At 57.2% G+C, this 15,900-nt stretch overlaps 1 protein-coding gene across 4 annotated transcripts in view; it reads left to right on the top strand.

Annotated features, from left to right (window-relative positions):
• MGAT3 (beta-1,4-mannosyl-glycoprotein 4-beta-N-acetylglucosaminyltransferase) overlaps positions 1-15,900 on the top strand; it is a 31,932-nt gene that overhangs the window by 6,198 nt on the left and 9,834 nt on the right. The window contains exon 1 of one of the 4 annotated variants that reach the window (XM_019734537.3): positions 4,478-4,660. The exons of 2 other annotated variants lie outside the window; for them this stretch is intronic. The gene's annotated coding sequence lies outside the window, so the exon portion shown is untranslated. Of the gene's footprint in view, positions 1-4,477; positions 4,661-4,987; positions 5,052-15,900 lie in introns of those variants that run through there. One more of the 4 variants, XM_019734538.3, reaches the window with a different exon arrangement.

The raw sequence follows: 15,900 nt of genomic DNA, 5'->3' as shown, positions 1-15,900 counted from the left end.
CCTGCTGCCCCACCCCCATGCCCATAGCTTTTATCCAGGCACCTGCTGCTGTTATCTCCTCTGGGGAAAAGGTCCCTGCTGGCCATGGGTGCCCCAGAATTTGCTTAATGCTTTGGATAAATCCCTCCTGGCTGCCCTCCTTTTGCTACCTGGATGAATTGTGGCTGGTGAATGATGGTGGCCAGGGAAGGGGAACAGGGAGAGCTCCTGAGACAGGGTAAGGGTTGGGTTCCCAGGCTGGGCACACGGCTCGCGCTGGGAAACTGTGCCTGACACGGGGAAGGCATTCGGTAAATATTATCTTAAGTGACTGTGAGAGTGGCAGGTGAGGGCCACTTCTGGAAACAAAACAGATTCGCTGGTTTAGGTGAAAAATCGAGAAGGTGCCTTCCCAATAAGCTGCTAGCGCTTTCCTGCATGATTTCATTTCAGTATTTCATGAGTTGTGGGCAGTGGTGCCAAAGTAGTTCTTGTTTCACTGTATGGAAACTGAGTCCCAGACAGAGGAGGTGACTTGCCAGGGTCACACAGTCAGGAGGTGATTCTGTGGGGCAGAGCCTGCCTGAGGATGAAAGCACCATGAGCCCGTGCAGAGCCTGCTGTTTACACAGCGCTTGCCTACCCATAATCTCCCTTCAGTTCTCACGTGGCTCGGAGGTGTGTCCCTCCTCTTCCATCTGTGTCCGTGTCCTTTGTCAGACCTGCACCTGAGGGCACCCTGCTTCTGTAGGGAGCTGTGGTGAGAAGAGAACCTCTGCCTAGGCCTGGGGGCGACATAAATGCAGCGACAGTGTTGGGAGCTCTGGTATCCATAGGTAGGGGTTGGGGAGCCCACGTGGCCAGTGGGGGCAGAGCCAGGCGTGAGCTCAGGCGTCGCATATGGTTTGGCCCCATCTGGTCCTTGGAACAGTCCAGGATGGTCTTTGGTCTTTAAGCGGAGGCCCATAGAGTGTGGGTGACCCATCCAAGGTCACACGCTGCTTGGCCAAGGTGAAGAGCAGAGAGGGTGAGGCTCTGCTACTGCCAGAAAGGTCAGGGGAACCTAGCAGGTGGGTTCTGGCTGTGCAGCCAGAACAGGGATACTGTTAGAATCACTAAGCAACAGGGCAACTGGCCCCAAAGGGCACCCAGGCAGACCCCCCCACTCCCAGGGGTGTCCAGGGACCAGGCTTCCTCAGGCTGGTTCTGGGGCCTGGCATGTTACCGCTGTCAGACATGTTTGGGGCCACATGTGAGCATGGGCAGTGGCCCTGTACCCACCACTGGCGGGAAGGTGACAGATACCCAGGCCACTGCCTCCTGACATTGGCATGTGGGGAGGGGCATTGCACTAGCACTCTACCCAGACTAGAAATCCAGGCACTGAGCTTTGCATGTACTAGCTCTCTGTCTGGAATGCCCTTCCCCTCCTCACCTGGCTCATCTGTTAAGACCCTTCTGGAAACCAAGCCTGACCCTCACCCCAAGGGTGAGGCTGACCCTCCTTGCCGGGGATTTCTGCCTGTCTGTCTCCATGTGATGGTGAGAACCTTGCAGGCAGGGCAGGTGTGTTGAGAGCCTGGTAGGACATGCCCGTGGAGTGAAGAAAGGACTGGGTCAGGAGCACTTGGATAGAGGTGACTCGGGCCAGCAGTAGGGCTTCCTGTCTGGATGACAAAGGGAGGGGCTTCTGCTAAAGACCAAGGGACCTCCCAGAAGCAACTGTAAGGTGCAGCCCAGCTCAGGTGGCTGTCACCTCATGCAAGCGAGAGCCAGCCTTGAGACTATGTGGCCAGCTGAACCCACCCAATTCACAAAGGGAACATTTGAGGCCCGGGGTGCTGGGGACTGACCCAAAGTGCCCTGGAGAGTGGCCATGGGTTCCCTTCGTAGTGCAGTGCGTAGGAGGAGAGCCCGGGGTGTAGTGCTGCATCCCTGCCCCCCACTTCTGTTCCAAGCTGGAGGTTTCTCAACAGGATCCAAGTCAGGTCTCGGAGGGAGGGGAAGGAGCCGAAACAGCGAAGTCCCCAGGGCTCAGGTGGCACTTTAGTCCTCCAGGGTGGAGGACAACGCTCCTTAGAGAAAATGCATGTTGCCCAAAAGCTGGCAGGAAATCCATGTCTATAGTTCATCCCAGCAGAAAGGTACGCAGGAAAAAAAAATGTGTGAGAGTGCAGTGTGTTAGGCCGAAGTGTTAGCCCGGGGTGGCAGGGTGGTACGTGATACTGCCCTGTTTCTTTTGCTGTGATTTCCAGATATTCTAGAATGTATGACAAACCTTTACAACCAGAAGGAGGAAGTTATATTCTAAAGGAGAGAGGGGGGAAAAAGGGTGCCTTGAGAACAGCCAACTCCCCATTTGTTTAATTTTGGGGTCACTGCTTGTGTGCGGCCTCCAGAGGCACTGGCGGTGGGGTCTCACCACTGGGAGTTGCCCAGAACAGGTGTACCTGTGGCAAACAGCTTGTGTTTTTCTCATGCCCAGAAATTGGGTCAATGAGCGTCTGGGCCTGGGGCTACTGGGATGCAGTTTCCTTTCGAATTCCATCCATACCTCTAACGTTCTTCCTATGGCGCTGAACCAGCCTTATGAGACTCCCCCTACACCCCACGTTCCAGCCTTGGGGCCATGGCTGTTCTCTGCATGTGGCCCTCGCGTTCCCACATAACCCTCCCAGCCAGTGCTGGCCTCACCTCCATCCCCGGTGCCCAGCGGCTGTGCTTCTCTGTTGACTGCCTTCCTTACCGACTTCCTTGAGGCGCCTTTCTGGCAGCCCTCCTATAACATGGTCAAGTTCTCCCTGTGCTAATGGTGTTTGTAATCACAACGGAGCCCTGACCCTGGGTTGGAACTCAATCTCTGTCTCCCCCATGGCCCCTGACACTACCTGGTACAGAGGACTCATTCATTCATTCAGCAATTCTTCACTGAGTGCCTACTATGTGCCAGGGGCTGGGCTCGGTGCCAGGGGCACAGAGGTGCCCACTTCAGGGTATGACTATGTCTGTGTTTCCATGAGTATGTTTTGGGCTCATTCCCGCAAATGCACACAGCTCTGTCACATACGAATGCACGTTCCTTAGACGGTGCCCACGTGTAATCTTACTGGTACCTTGGGCATGCCTGGTTAATTTATTCAGCAAGTATTAATGGGGCACCTACCAGGTGCCAGGCCCGGGCCGAAGAACACAGAATGCGGCAGGCTGGAGATCCCAGGGTGCAGAACTTTCTATGAGAGGAAAACTTGGGGCCCAGACACCAGAACACAATGCCTAGAAAGTAGAACGCCTTGACTCAGACCAGAGAAGCTTCAAGAGGGAAATGGAGCAGCAAACCTAGACTGGGAGCCTTCTGGAAATGGAACGCTGGGGTCGGCTCGAGCCAAAGAGCAAGTCCTGTGCCCCAGAGGTGCAGAGAGGGAGGGGAGATCTTGAGCCTTACTGGCAGCCATGGGTGTTCGTGATCTCTGCTGAGCTTGGCCGGGTGAGGGCCCTCCTCACAGCCTGCTGGTGCCTGACCTTGGGCAGGTCGGGGCCCCTCTCCGAGCCTCAGTTTCCTCATCTGTGAAATGGGGTTGTGAGGATGAGGTGAGATGGAGCATAGGACTTGGTGCCCAGGGTCTCCCAGGAAGTTAGTGACATTGCTGAGACTGGGACTCGGGCCACCTGACTCCTGGAATGACCTCATTTTGTGGTGATGGTTTTGTCGCTGCTGTATCTCCATAGTGGGTGGCATGTTTGAACCCTTGAGGCCTGTTTTGGAACACTGGATCCAGCAGTTGGGAAGGACTAAGTAATTAGCGGAGCCAGAACACATTGTCCGCTCCCAAGGTACTAAGGAGTGGGGTCCCAGCGCCTGCAGCCCTACGTGGTGTCCCCTGCAGCCCTACATCGTGTCCCCTGCCACTTGTTGAGGGCTTACTGAGTGTCCCCAGTGGAAACAGGTCCTGACGCAAGGGGGCTGTGGCTCTTGAAGGCAGGGGTGGATGGAGAGTAACTGGGGAGGGAAAGAGAAAGGGCTTATTGTTCCAGCTCCAGGGAGGCTCCGCAGGTGCCCAGAGCCGCAGAGCCAAACAGCTGTGCCCCTGCCCCATGAGGACCACTCCCAGCAGGAGGTTAATTGTGGTGCTCAGGTTCCAGGCTCTGGGCCAGGTGCAGCCTCATCACCTCCCCAAATCCCTCCGAGGACCCTGCAGGTGAGGACCCTGCAGGCGGGTCTTACCAGCCTCCCCTTTTATGCCTCTGCAAACAGTCTGGGGAAGGGTCGGGTTCTTGCCGGGGGTCCCAGAGCTGGGGTGGCAGAGCCAGAGTTCAAGCCCCTTCCTGCACTCAGCAGTGGCTCGTTGAGCACCTACTGCGTGCCAGGCACACAGCTGCGGTGGGGAGACTCCTAACCCACTCGAAGCCTTCACTTCATTTCCCACCCTCTTCCTTCCCGTGCCTCCTCCCGGCCATCGGCCATCATGTTGCTCAGAGGACTCTGAAGGCTGGAGTCATTTCCTGTCTCCCCTCTCTACCACTGCCACCTCACTGGAAGGGACCCTGAGAATTCATGTAGCTGAACCAGCTTATTGGAGTGTGCAAGCCCAGGTTGCACTGCAGGCAGGACTAGGAGCTGTGGCCACTTTTCCAAGCCCCAGACCAGGCCTGAGAGCCCAACAGCATTGACGGAAAGATGCAGGTATGTGGATTTGGGGGAGGGTCATTTATTCATTCAACAAACCAAGGTTGACACCTCCTTTGTGTCTGGTTGGGGACCCAGGAGAGTCCTGCCGAACAGCCCCTGTGTGGAGTGAAGGGCCCTGAGGGGCAGGCCAGGCAGGGTCTTTCCAAAGCCTGGGGTCGGGGGCTCTGGAGGAGGGGCATGCGGTCCAGCCGACTCCTTTGGGGACAGGCATGGGGACAGGGGAGTGGTGTAAGATCACACACAAACTTGTAGCTTCCTAGAGGGTTTGGACTTTATCCTGAGGACAGTGATTCCAAGCTGGGAGGGGCAGTGTCCGATGCGGCTTTTATTTGGTTCATGGGAACCAGGCTGGGAGTCCCTCAGGAAGGCTGCTGCTGTTGTCCAGGTGAGCGTTGATGGTGGCACAACCGGTGTGGGACAGTGGCACTGGGAGAGGGGTGGGATTTGAGAAGTATCATGCGTGGAAAAACAGGGCTTGGTGATAGGTGTGCCAGGTCGGTGAGAGAGGGCATTAGGGTGGTTCGTGGCCTGGGCGGCTGGGTGGATGGTCACATCACTGATGGGGCCCAGAAGGAGGAACTTTGGGAATGCCCGAAATTGTCTGAGCGTCAGGCAAGGTCACGGTGCCAGGCTCAGGTCACGGGTTACTTGTTCCCGTTGTTGCAACAAGTGTTTGAGCCGGTTCTTTGTGCCTTGTTTTGCAGCGGAGGGTCCCAGGCAGGATGGGAACTGACTCTAGAGCCCAGGCCCCTGCCCTCCCTGTGGCCCTCTGGGCCCTCCCTGCCACTGGGTCTGGTCCTCTCTCTCCCTTACCCCAGCTGGCACTTGGGCCTTTCCAGGGCACAGGTGCACCTGCCACCTGCCGCCCTGTACACAAAGGGAGGTGCCCATGGAGTGCCGCTCTACTGCTGCCTAGGTGTGCAGGGACCTACCCCTGCCTGCATTCTGGAGGGGGGCACCCCACTGGGTGCAACACGTGGAACAAAGCCCTTCCCACCATTTGTTGGCCCTGTGCTAGCAGAGGCCTCATGAGGACAGAGGAGGGGTGGGGCATGCCCTCCGCTCCCTTCCCCCACCGTCTGGGCTGGAGATGGCGCTGAGGCACCACGCTGAAGTGGCCCTTTGTATATTGTCCCTGGAGGACAGGCAAGCCTGGTGGGAGGGGCTGGCACGGCCAGGGCAGCCCCGTGCTGAACTCAGCAGAGCTGGGGAACCGGGCTTTCTCTGGGCCACTGAAACGGGAGAGCGCCCTGCTAGGTGTGGGCATGCACTGGCCAGGACTGCTGCCCCAGGCACCCTCAAACTAGACAATACTTGTCACTCAGAATCTGTCATCACTTTTCATAAGAATTCTGTTGTCATTCAACAGCTCTTTATGGCGCTGCTTATCTGAGCCTGGCTTTGTCCTGGGGGTGGGGAGCAGTGGTGACCAGTGACCAAGGCCCACACTCGCACGAAACCCTCTTTCCTGTTGTTGACATTCGCAGTGAGCAGGATGTGGGTGGGAGAGGCAGACCACTAACACATAAACAGTGAGACAGACAGCTTCCCCAGTGAGGAGTGCTGTGGAACAGATGACCTGGGGAGGGGACGGCCACTTTAGCTGGCTGGTCAGGGAGGTCTCGCCGAGCAGGCGGCCAGTCAGATGGAGGGAACAGCCAGTGCGAGGACCCTGAGACAGGTGAACCTGGGGTGTGGGAGGGACAGAAAGGCAGGGACTGTGGCTAGGACCAAGTGGAGCAAAGGCAGAGACTAGCTTGGCAGGGCCTGTGGGCACAGAGCAGTTTGGATTTCATTCTGAGTGTGGAGCGGGGAGGAGGGTCATGGCGGGAGCATTGAGAGGGGGAACGTGGCCTGATGGGGACTTTGCAGTGACAGAATTTGTGGGGCCCAGTGCCAAATGAAAACGCAGGGCCCCTTGTTCAAAAATTAAGAATTTAAAGACAGGAAAAAAAAGGGGGGCAGGAGGGAGACCAGTGAGGAGGGGGTGGGGTTAGGTCCTAGGAGCATTTTGGAGGGAGGTGCTGACAGGGCTTGCCGTGCCCCCACCAGGCACACGGTGAGGCAGTGTGGAGATGGGGGCACAAGCCTCAGTTCAGCTCAGAGGACTGGTCTGTGTCCAGCAAGAGTCTTCGGATGTTACCCATGTTATCCGCATGAAGTAAGGGGCTGGGACGTCCCACATTGCAGACGGGGGCTTTGAGGCCTGGTGATATTAAGTAACCCGATTACATAGGGATTGGAGGAGGGGCCAGCGCAGGATTGGAATTCAGCTCCCTGTGAGTCCAGATTCCAGGGAGCTGCTGCCCCATCCCAGTGCCCCGCCCCCCTCTGCCTCCTGAGATTGGGGCTGGGGGCATCACACAAGGCCTGGGCCCAGAAATGAGTTTCCATTCTTGGAGAGGTAGGAAGCACCCAGCCCCAGCCTCACTGGCCTTGCTTTTCCTCATACTGTGTTTCCCCCAAAATAAGACCTACCCCGAAAACAAGCCCCAGGTAAGATCGTCAGCCAGACGGATGCATTTAGTACGTTATGACGATGTTCCAGAAGAAGATGACTTGACTGTATTTGAATACATGTAGATTGTTGTACATGAAAAACTAAGACATCCCCTGAAAATACGCCCTAATGCGTCTTTTGGAGCAAAAATTAATACGCGACCCGGTCTTATTTTTGGGGAAACACGGTAGTGAGCCCGAGAGGTGTGGGTGTTCTGATCTTCATCCCACAGATGTGTACACTAAGGCAGAGCGGGGCTGGGCCCTTCTCCTGGCCCCAGCCCCGCAGGGAGGCCGCTGCTGTTACCCACATGAGCATAAGGGGGGCACCGCCTTCTCCTCTCCGGTCAGGGCAGGGTGGATTATTCGGGTCTGGAGACTGAGTGGCTGGGAGGTGGGCAGGGAGCAGCAAGCCCCCGCTACAGGGGCCTTCGGGTTCCATAAGGATATGAGCGATAAGTGTACATGGGGCTTGACTCCGTCAACATTTGCCCAAGGACTGGCAGCGTGTCCCTATTTATGAATTGGAAGAAGCTGGGTTCTTCTACTTTTTCTAATCAGAAGCTCTGTTAATGATTAATCATCTGCTCAATTAATTATTACAGGGTCATGCTGCTCTTCTCTAGCTGGACCCGGGTCTCTCTCTCTCCTTCCTTCTCCCTCCTGGCACCCTAAGCCACCCCTGCCCCTCCCAGCTATGGGTCCCAGCCAAGCTCTGCCTACAGAGATGACCAGGTCCCTGTGCTCTTGGGGGGGGGTCCCCCCACGCTGGGTGTCTTCTCAACTCTCCTCACTTGGACCTTCAACAACCCCACTGGGTGGACATTTTCCCATCTGACGGATGGAGACACTGAGGCACAGAGGGTAGTGGGAACTGCCCAAGGGTATGCCCTTCATCCACTGTGTGTTGGGCTCCAGGAGCAGGACTCAGGCACTCGCAGCCTATGGAGCAGGCAGACAGGGCAACGGGGAGCTTCTCTCCAGGCTGATGGGGGCTCCTGAGCAGGCTGGGGTTGAGGACAGCCCCCCACATGAGGCAAGGGCTAAGGTGGGGTGTGAAGGAAGGGAGAGGGAGACCCTGGAATATGGGACAGCGTGTTTAAAGACCCCCAGTGCACCCACCCCCACCCCCGCCCTCCAGCAGCATGAATGTTCACAGCTCTAGCACGCAGTCCTCTTCTGAGCCAGATTTGTCTTCACTCTCTTAGGAGGACCCTGGAGAGGGTAATTCCAAACATAGGAATGAATGCCTTGCTAACAGTGCACACGGAGCCAGGCAGTGCAAGAGCTGTTTGGGGGGTCTCCTCTGGGCCCCCCAATTTCTCGTCTGTGGTCAGCCACACACAGTCCAGCCTCTCAGAGCCCCTCGCCCTGAATGCGCCCACCCCACAGGGCTGCTGAGCCCACGGCCCATGTGCAGGAGAACAGCAGTCAGGATTCAGACTGTGGACCCCACCGGTGGAGAGTTTACTTCCAGCTCTTTCACACGTACTCGGTCCTCTGTTTTTCATCTGTGTCCCACTGAAAATGTCCAGTAGCCCCTTCGGAGTCAGGGTACAGTTTATGGTGACCTTCTGCCCAGGGAGGGAGCAGGCGAGTCTCCAAGGGGACATAGGCCTGCGGGTCACCGAGCACCGGGCACTGACGGGCCCTCACCTGTGGATGGAAATCGCAAGCACTCCCGCCTCCCGGACACCTGGCATCAAGGAGTGGCTCCGGCTGGTGGAACGTCTCTCAGTGCTGCCTGGTTACCCCGTTGTACAAACGAGGAGACTGAGGCCCAGGGAGGGGAAGCAGCCTAGTTAGGAAGAGGTGGAGCCAGGAAACCAGCCCAGGTGAAGGGCAGAGCTGGCACCAGGCCAGGCCAAGGTCGGCTCCCCACATAGCCACCTAACTGCTGCCTGCACTGGGCCTGGGGGCGGGGGACAGCCTCCAGGGAGGAGACAGCTGCCAGGGAGCCATAAAGGGCTGGGAGTGCAGTGTAGCAACTGGAACGAGACACTGTGCCTGACCTGTGGCGTGCCACCCTGGGGTGCTGAGGCGGGTACCAGGTCAGGTGAGGGGAGAGTGGGCCTGGAGGGACCCAGGCAGGGGCCAGGCAGGGACTGAGGCAGAGTGGAGCGGTGGGGAGCGGAAAGCCCCAGGTCAGGGTCGGACACAGCGCTGCCACCCTCAGGGCAAGCCAGGCTGGTCACTTGGACTCTGCCATAGTAAGGGGGGTTGATATCGGTAAAATCAGAGAAGGAAGCTGAAGCCCTTTGTGCATGCTGCAGAGGGCGGCTGACCTGCCCTCCTTTCCCCATGTGGGCGTGAGGTTGGGGTATCCCCAGGCCATGCAGCTAGGCCGCTGGCTAGAGGCCAGGGTCAGGCAAACAGAAAGTCAACAGAAACCCCAGGGGTGGTGGGTGCAGCTGGTGTGGGAGCCTTCCCTGATCTTCTCTGAGTTCCGGGCCAGCAGGGCTGGGGTAAAAATAATAAGGGGCAGGAGGGAGATGGACATTGGGGAGGAGGAGCGTGTGGACAAGAGGCAGCACAGTGGGCAGGGGCCAGCCTGGTGTGGGGTCTGTAGTCTGGAGCAGCAGCCAGGTCCCCTGAGGGACTTCAGGCCTCACCTGCAGGTTTCCCGGCCTTGTAGAGCTGCTGACCCTCTTTAAGCTGTGGCGACCCAACACGGGGCCCTGTCCAGGGTGATCTGTGCCCGTTGGTATCTGGGCGCGGCGGGGGGGGGGGGGGAAGGAAGGGCCCCTGGACTCCCTCGGCCTTTCAGAGGAAAACCCCTGCCTTTCTGAGATTGGTTGTAAATCACTGCAGCTTAGCCTGATGGAGCGCTGCCTGTGAGGGCTCACAGTCACAGGTGGAGAAGGCCCCTCAAGGGCCTAGGGGGGTTGTGTGAGGTCAGTTCTGCAGGGGACTTGCAAACGGCAGGCCCACGGTCCCCTGCTAGAGACCAGGGTAGACGTGAGAGGGGCCCTTGCTCTGGGCAAGGCTGAAGGCAGCCGCCTAGACCTTGTGTGGAAGTCCGGAGCGAGGACCCCAGCAGTGTGTGTGGTGTGCGTGCTGCTGCTGCCCGCTGAGTCTCAGGCAGGTCCCTCAGCACCCTGTGGCCATCTCCTCACTGCCCGGTCACTGGGAGGATAAAGGGAGTAAGGCAAGTGCAGTGTCTGGCACCCGGGCCACTCAGTAAGTGCCCACTGCCATGACGAAGGTGGTGATGATGGCGGCGCCATCTCCTGGGAGGAATGTTCCTGGCCCACTGCTGCCCAGCCCTGCCCAGCCCCACCCAGCTCTGCCCAACTAGAGCATTTGGCTGCAAACTTCTGTCCAAACAGCCCCTAAGGTGTGGAGAGTATCCTTGCTACCCCACGTGCCCCTCGCCAGACTCAGGACACCCTCCCCCCACTTCGCTGCACCACACTGGGGGTTTCCCAACACATGCCCCCCCCACCCCCCTGACGGAGCTCCATGGGGACCTCTTCCCCCCACCTTGCTCCCTGCTACACCCCAGCTCCCATGCTTAGGGCCGATCTCGCTCCACTCACCCACAGAGCTTTATCAGTTCCCCACTCCAGCCGTCGCTTGCCAGTCTGGGATGTCAGGCTGCTCCCCCAGGGCTGTGTCCTTCCCTCTGCTCCCTCCATCACCCAGTATGTAACGAGGACCTCACTCTGCCCATGGCTCAGGCTGGGCCACCAGGGCTGCTCCTTGGTCCCCAGCACACGGCTATGCTCCACAGAGCGTCCTCCCTCAGCTCATCCCCCTGTCTCCCCAACATCCTGCCCACCCCAGTCCTGCAGGCCTGGTGCAGTGGACCCAGCCCCCTGCCTCCCATCGCCCCAGTCTCATCTAAACCTACTTGGTCCAATTCGGTAGCTGCTAGCCACATGTGGCTGTTAAAACCAACATTTTATTTAAATTATAAGGTAGTTCCTCAGCCGCCCAGTCAATTTCAAGTGCGTCGGAGCCACAGGCAGCTACGAGTGATTGGTGTGTTGGCCAACGCAGGCCTAGATGTTTCTGCCACCACAGAGCATGCTACTGGACAGCTTTGGAATCTAACAGGTTGGTCACCCTGAGGCACAGACTGACCCTCTCCTTCTGCTCAGAACCTTCAGTGGCCTGGGGCTGAGGCCAGCCTCACCTGCACTCTGCCCCACCCCCTCTAAGTGGAAGCTGTGTGGGTTGCAGGCCCTGGAGAGCAGTGGCTTTGCGCAGGTAAGCAGAGGAATGCTCTGCAAGTTGCGGTATATTCAGAGCCTCAGTTTCCTCATCTGTAAAATGGGGATAACAATTCCTACCTCCAAGGATGGTTATGAGGATTAAGTATATGTAAAACCCCCAGCTGACAGCTGGCACATATTTAAGTGTGTGATAAGTGGTGACCATTGCATTCATTTGAATAAAGCAAGATGGGGGTACATCGAAAGGCCAGGGTCACAACAGCCATGAACCTCAGTGCTGGACGGAGCCACTGCAGGCTTCTGAGTACAGCCACCCTTTTGGCTGGTTCCTGAGGATAATTAATCTGTTTACCCTTCAGTGTTGTGCATAGTACATTCTGGGATGGTGGAAATGTTCTATATCTTCACTGCCCACGGGCCTCTGGGGACCAGAAGCTGATATCTTGGATGGGCCAGTGACTGGTGGAGAAAGGGGAGCAGGCCCCAGGGATCGAGGGCAGGTCCCAGCCTTGGGAACCAACTTTCCGGGCATGTGATCACTACTCTGTGGGAAAGTTCACAGGCAGCTGGCAGGAGCTGGGATCGGATGCAGTGGGGAGGGGTTTGGAGGAAGGACAGAGCCAGGGCGCACAGGAGCTGGTTCTGGAGCAGAGGGAGGGGTGGGGTTCCCCATGGAAAGGGCTTCTGGCCATGGGTGTTGTACTGAGCATTCAGCCAGCCCACACCCTGGATCTGAGCCAGCAGAGCCCTGTACCCAGGCAGGTGGGTACTCTGGTGGCACAGGTGCCCTGTCTTCCTGCAACACTGCCTGGCTGGTCTAAGAACTGTTCCCCAGTGTAGCTCCACCTCTCTACTCTGGGCCTTGGTTTTCTTGTCTGTGGCCGGGAGCAGCCACAGGTCCGACCTGCCTCATGGTGAGCAGGGCTTGCCAGGACTCTGGTCACCTGAAACAGATGGAGTCCTTGACCAAGCCTGGCCCTGCAAGCCAACTCCCTGTCTGTGGGAGTGTCAGGGAAGCAGAATTCCTGGGGACTGGGGGTCCTGCTACACCAGACCCTCGCACAGTGAGGCCATTCATGTTTCGCCTGCGGCAGGACCCCAAAATCTGCAGTCCTGCTGGGCTCCCAGTCTACTTGTCAGCAATGCAGGGTGCCTGGGGAGATCTTGGTTTCCATCTGTTTCATTCTCACTAGTCCCGTGTGGCTAAGCGAGTAGCTTCACCTCTCCAAGCCCCCATTTCCTCATTTACAAAGTGTAGACATAAGTGCATTCCTCCAGGGTTGTCCTGATGAATCAGCCCCTAATTTCTCTCCCACTCTCACAGCAGCAGTAGTGTCTGGCATGCAGCAAGGTCTCAGTAAATGTCCACCAGTAGCCTGGATAATGCATTGGCTGTAGAGTGACCCCTGCATGTAGGCTTGACCTTTGGAGCCCTGCCTGATGGATCTGCACCAAAGGAATGAATACAATGATGAGAAGTGAAGAAATAAACACAGTGTCCGTTGTTCCATGCATCTTGCCAGAACTCCAGAATCTGTGTGTTCTTAGCCACCCCCACTGTCTGTCTCTCCATGTGGGATCATGGAACTTCACATTGGAAGGACACTTATTTAGTCCCAGAGATGGGGGTAGTATAGAGGTCACGGTCACTGTCTTCTGACTCCTAAGATGCTGACTTGCTCTGCTTAGCCCCAAGGAAGGACCCGGAAGCAAAAGCAGAAACTCAAGGGAGACTGACTCAGGCCAATAGAAGGAAGAATTTCTAGCAGCCTAAAGGGCTGGGAATGGGCGGCACTAAGAATTGGACAAGCAGAAGCCAGATGGGCACTTGGCAGGGGCACTGGCCTGGGGCGAAGGTTTGGACAATATTCTTACTCGAGGACCCTTCAGACCCTGGGAGAGGAGTCTGGAGCCTCCGTGGGGCTCCAGATTCCCTGGGTTCTGGGCTCAGGTTTGGAAAGCCTGATGAGTCACTGAGAAATGCCCCGTAGGGGGGAGGGTGTCAGTCAATGAGTGGTAAGTGACCACAAACTGACCCAGTCCTTCAACAAAGCTGGCCAGGAGCCAGGCCTGGCATGTTCAGTTGGGTCATCTGCATTTGCTCATCTGGCAGGAAACCCAAATGGAAGGAAAGAAACAGGCATGTTTAGAGCATCTACCGAGTGCTGTGCTCCATGAAGGATGCTTTGACACCTCGGCTCATCCAGGTCTCCCACTGGACTGTAAAGGAGAGGATGATGTCTTCTGTCTATACCTGTCTATACCTGAAGACTGAGGCTCAGAGAGGCTAAGTAACTTGCTTAAGGCCACACAGCTAGTAACTTACAGCACTGGGATTCAAACCAAATCCTCCTGACTTCCAGTAATACTGGAAGCCAATATTTACTGAACACCTACTGTATGCTTAGGCCCGGTTACAGGTCCTTGTTGTGAATTTGATTCTAACAACAACCCTATTAGATAGGGACTGCTATACGTCCATTTTATGGAGGGGGAAACTGAGGCATGGAGAGGTGGAATAATTTGCAAGGTCAGAGGCAGTTTTCAGTTCTGACATTGTAACCACTGGCCTACCCTGTGTCTCAGGAGCTGCTGGGCATGGCAGAGTTGGCTGCAGAGATACCCCTCCTGCTTTCTTCATGGAGATGGGCAGAGCCCTCAGGTCACATGTGGCAGGACTGGGGTGGGGGTGGAAGGTGGGCACAGGGAGGTGGACTTCAGCTCAAAATCAAGATGCCCTTTCAAGCAGATGAACTCTTGGAGAGGTGGTGAGGGTCCATCTGGTTTCTCCCAGGCTGTGGGTTTTAGACGGGCGGATTCCGGGAGTGGAGACTGACGGTGGGCTGGATGACATCTGAGATTTACCCTCATTGACATTCCAAGAGTGCTCTGAGCACTACTAGGTATTGGATGTATTTGCTGCTGGACACCGACCACACCTGGCCCCTTCTCCCCATTGGAGGAGTTCGCAGAGCTGAGGGATCAGTGTCATGAGGCAGGTGAGGAATGGGGCCAGGAGGTGGTGGACAGGAAAAGTGGGCATGAGGACAGCAGCCGCTGAACCACAGAAGAGGCTGGCAGGGGCCAGGGTTAGGCTTCTGGCAGGCGCCCCCAGGGCCGAGCTAGGAGCCTGGTCAGCGCAGGCGAGCTCAGGACCACGGAGAGCTCCCTGGGAGCCTCCTGTCACCAGCACCCCGGTGACAGCTGTCAGGTTGTCTGCACTAGGGAGGCTGCTCCTGCCTGGTCAGCTCCACAGTCACAGCCTGCAGTCTCCAGGGAGCACCTGTCCTCTCTCTCGCCAGGAGCCCCAACGCTGAGGTCATGGCTGGATTGTGGGGTTTGCTTCCCTCCCTCACCCATCAGCCTTCCAAGCAGAAGCCCAAGTGAAAAGGAACCAAAGAGAAGTGGAAAGAGGGAGGAAAGGATGAAAACTTGCCCAGCCGGGACCTTCCAGGCAGGGCATGGCCACGGCTGGCTGAAAGGCTGCAAGTCAGCACAGGCAGAGGAGGCCCAGGGCGGGCTGGTCTTGCTGCCATCCTGCGTCTGCATCAGCCTCAGCCTTCCTCATCCACCATGAACTGGCTACCAGGAAGCCTCTGGCCCATCCCTCGCCACATTCGCACACTCAGATGGGAGACCCAGGTCCCTGAGGCTGGGTGCAACTCCTGGAATATGTGAGGGTTCCTCTAGGGAGGTTCCCAGATTGCCTCACGTTCTTCCCTCCTTTCCCTGGAGCCCCAGGAAGCGGGGCAGCATTTCCCAGCCCGCCCACCCCCCATCAGGCTCCAGCTCTGCCTGGGCTCCACTTGCTGAGCCCCTCACTCTGCTCCTTGTTGCTCTGAGACAGGACAGCTCCCACTGGGGTCCCCGCCCTGCCAGGGCTCTCCTCCGAGCTTTTGTTCCAACGTTCCTCTCCTGCAAAGGCTCGCTACCTTCTGCCAGGTTGGGGAATAGCAACAGCAGTAAGAAGAGCTCAAACTTATCGGTGCTTACTATGTGCTAGGCACTTGACGTGGATTTTTATTGAACTCTTGTTGTGTAGATGAGAAAAGGCGGCACAGAAAGTAACCTGCCCAAGACTGTGCAGGAAGGCAGAGCCAGGGTCAGAACCGGGCAGTCCGGTTCCAGAGCATGCGCCTGGAAGGGACAGTGAGCTCGTTGGGCAGGCCCAGGGCAAGGCAGGGCGCTCTTGTTGAGCACTTGCTGTGTACCTCTCCTGCCCATGAGCTCTTAGTCCCACTTGGGAGACAGATGTCAGGGAAGATGAACCCAGCACAGCGAGCATTGGGAAGGGGACGGCTGGGGACGGGCCTTGCTGATTCGGTGACTAATTTGAAGTGGGCAGGGCAAGAATGATCACCCTCGGTTTTACAGATGGAGGAGTTGGCATCAGAGAGGCCAAGTGATTTGGAGGCTCAGGTTCCCAGTGGTCATATGAACCCAGAAGACGATGGTTCAGTGCTCTGTGCCTGCAGTCAGGAAGGGTTTGAGAGCGCTCAGTATGGGCTCTGGCCTGGGGTTCCAAGTGGCGCTGGCCCTGGCACCAAACAGGCCTCG

Source organism: Rhinolophus sinicus, chromosome 1, assembly GCF_057876585.1.
Source record: "Rhinolophus sinicus isolate RSI-liver-muscle chromosome 1, RSI-T2T, whole genome shotgun sequence".
In the NCBI taxonomy this organism is placed as follows: domain Eukaryota; kingdom Metazoa; phylum Chordata; class Mammalia; order Chiroptera; family Rhinolophidae; genus Rhinolophus; species Rhinolophus sinicus.
The sequence above is the reverse complement of the archived record's forward strand: the minus strand, read 5'-3'. Positions and strand labels throughout refer to the sequence as shown.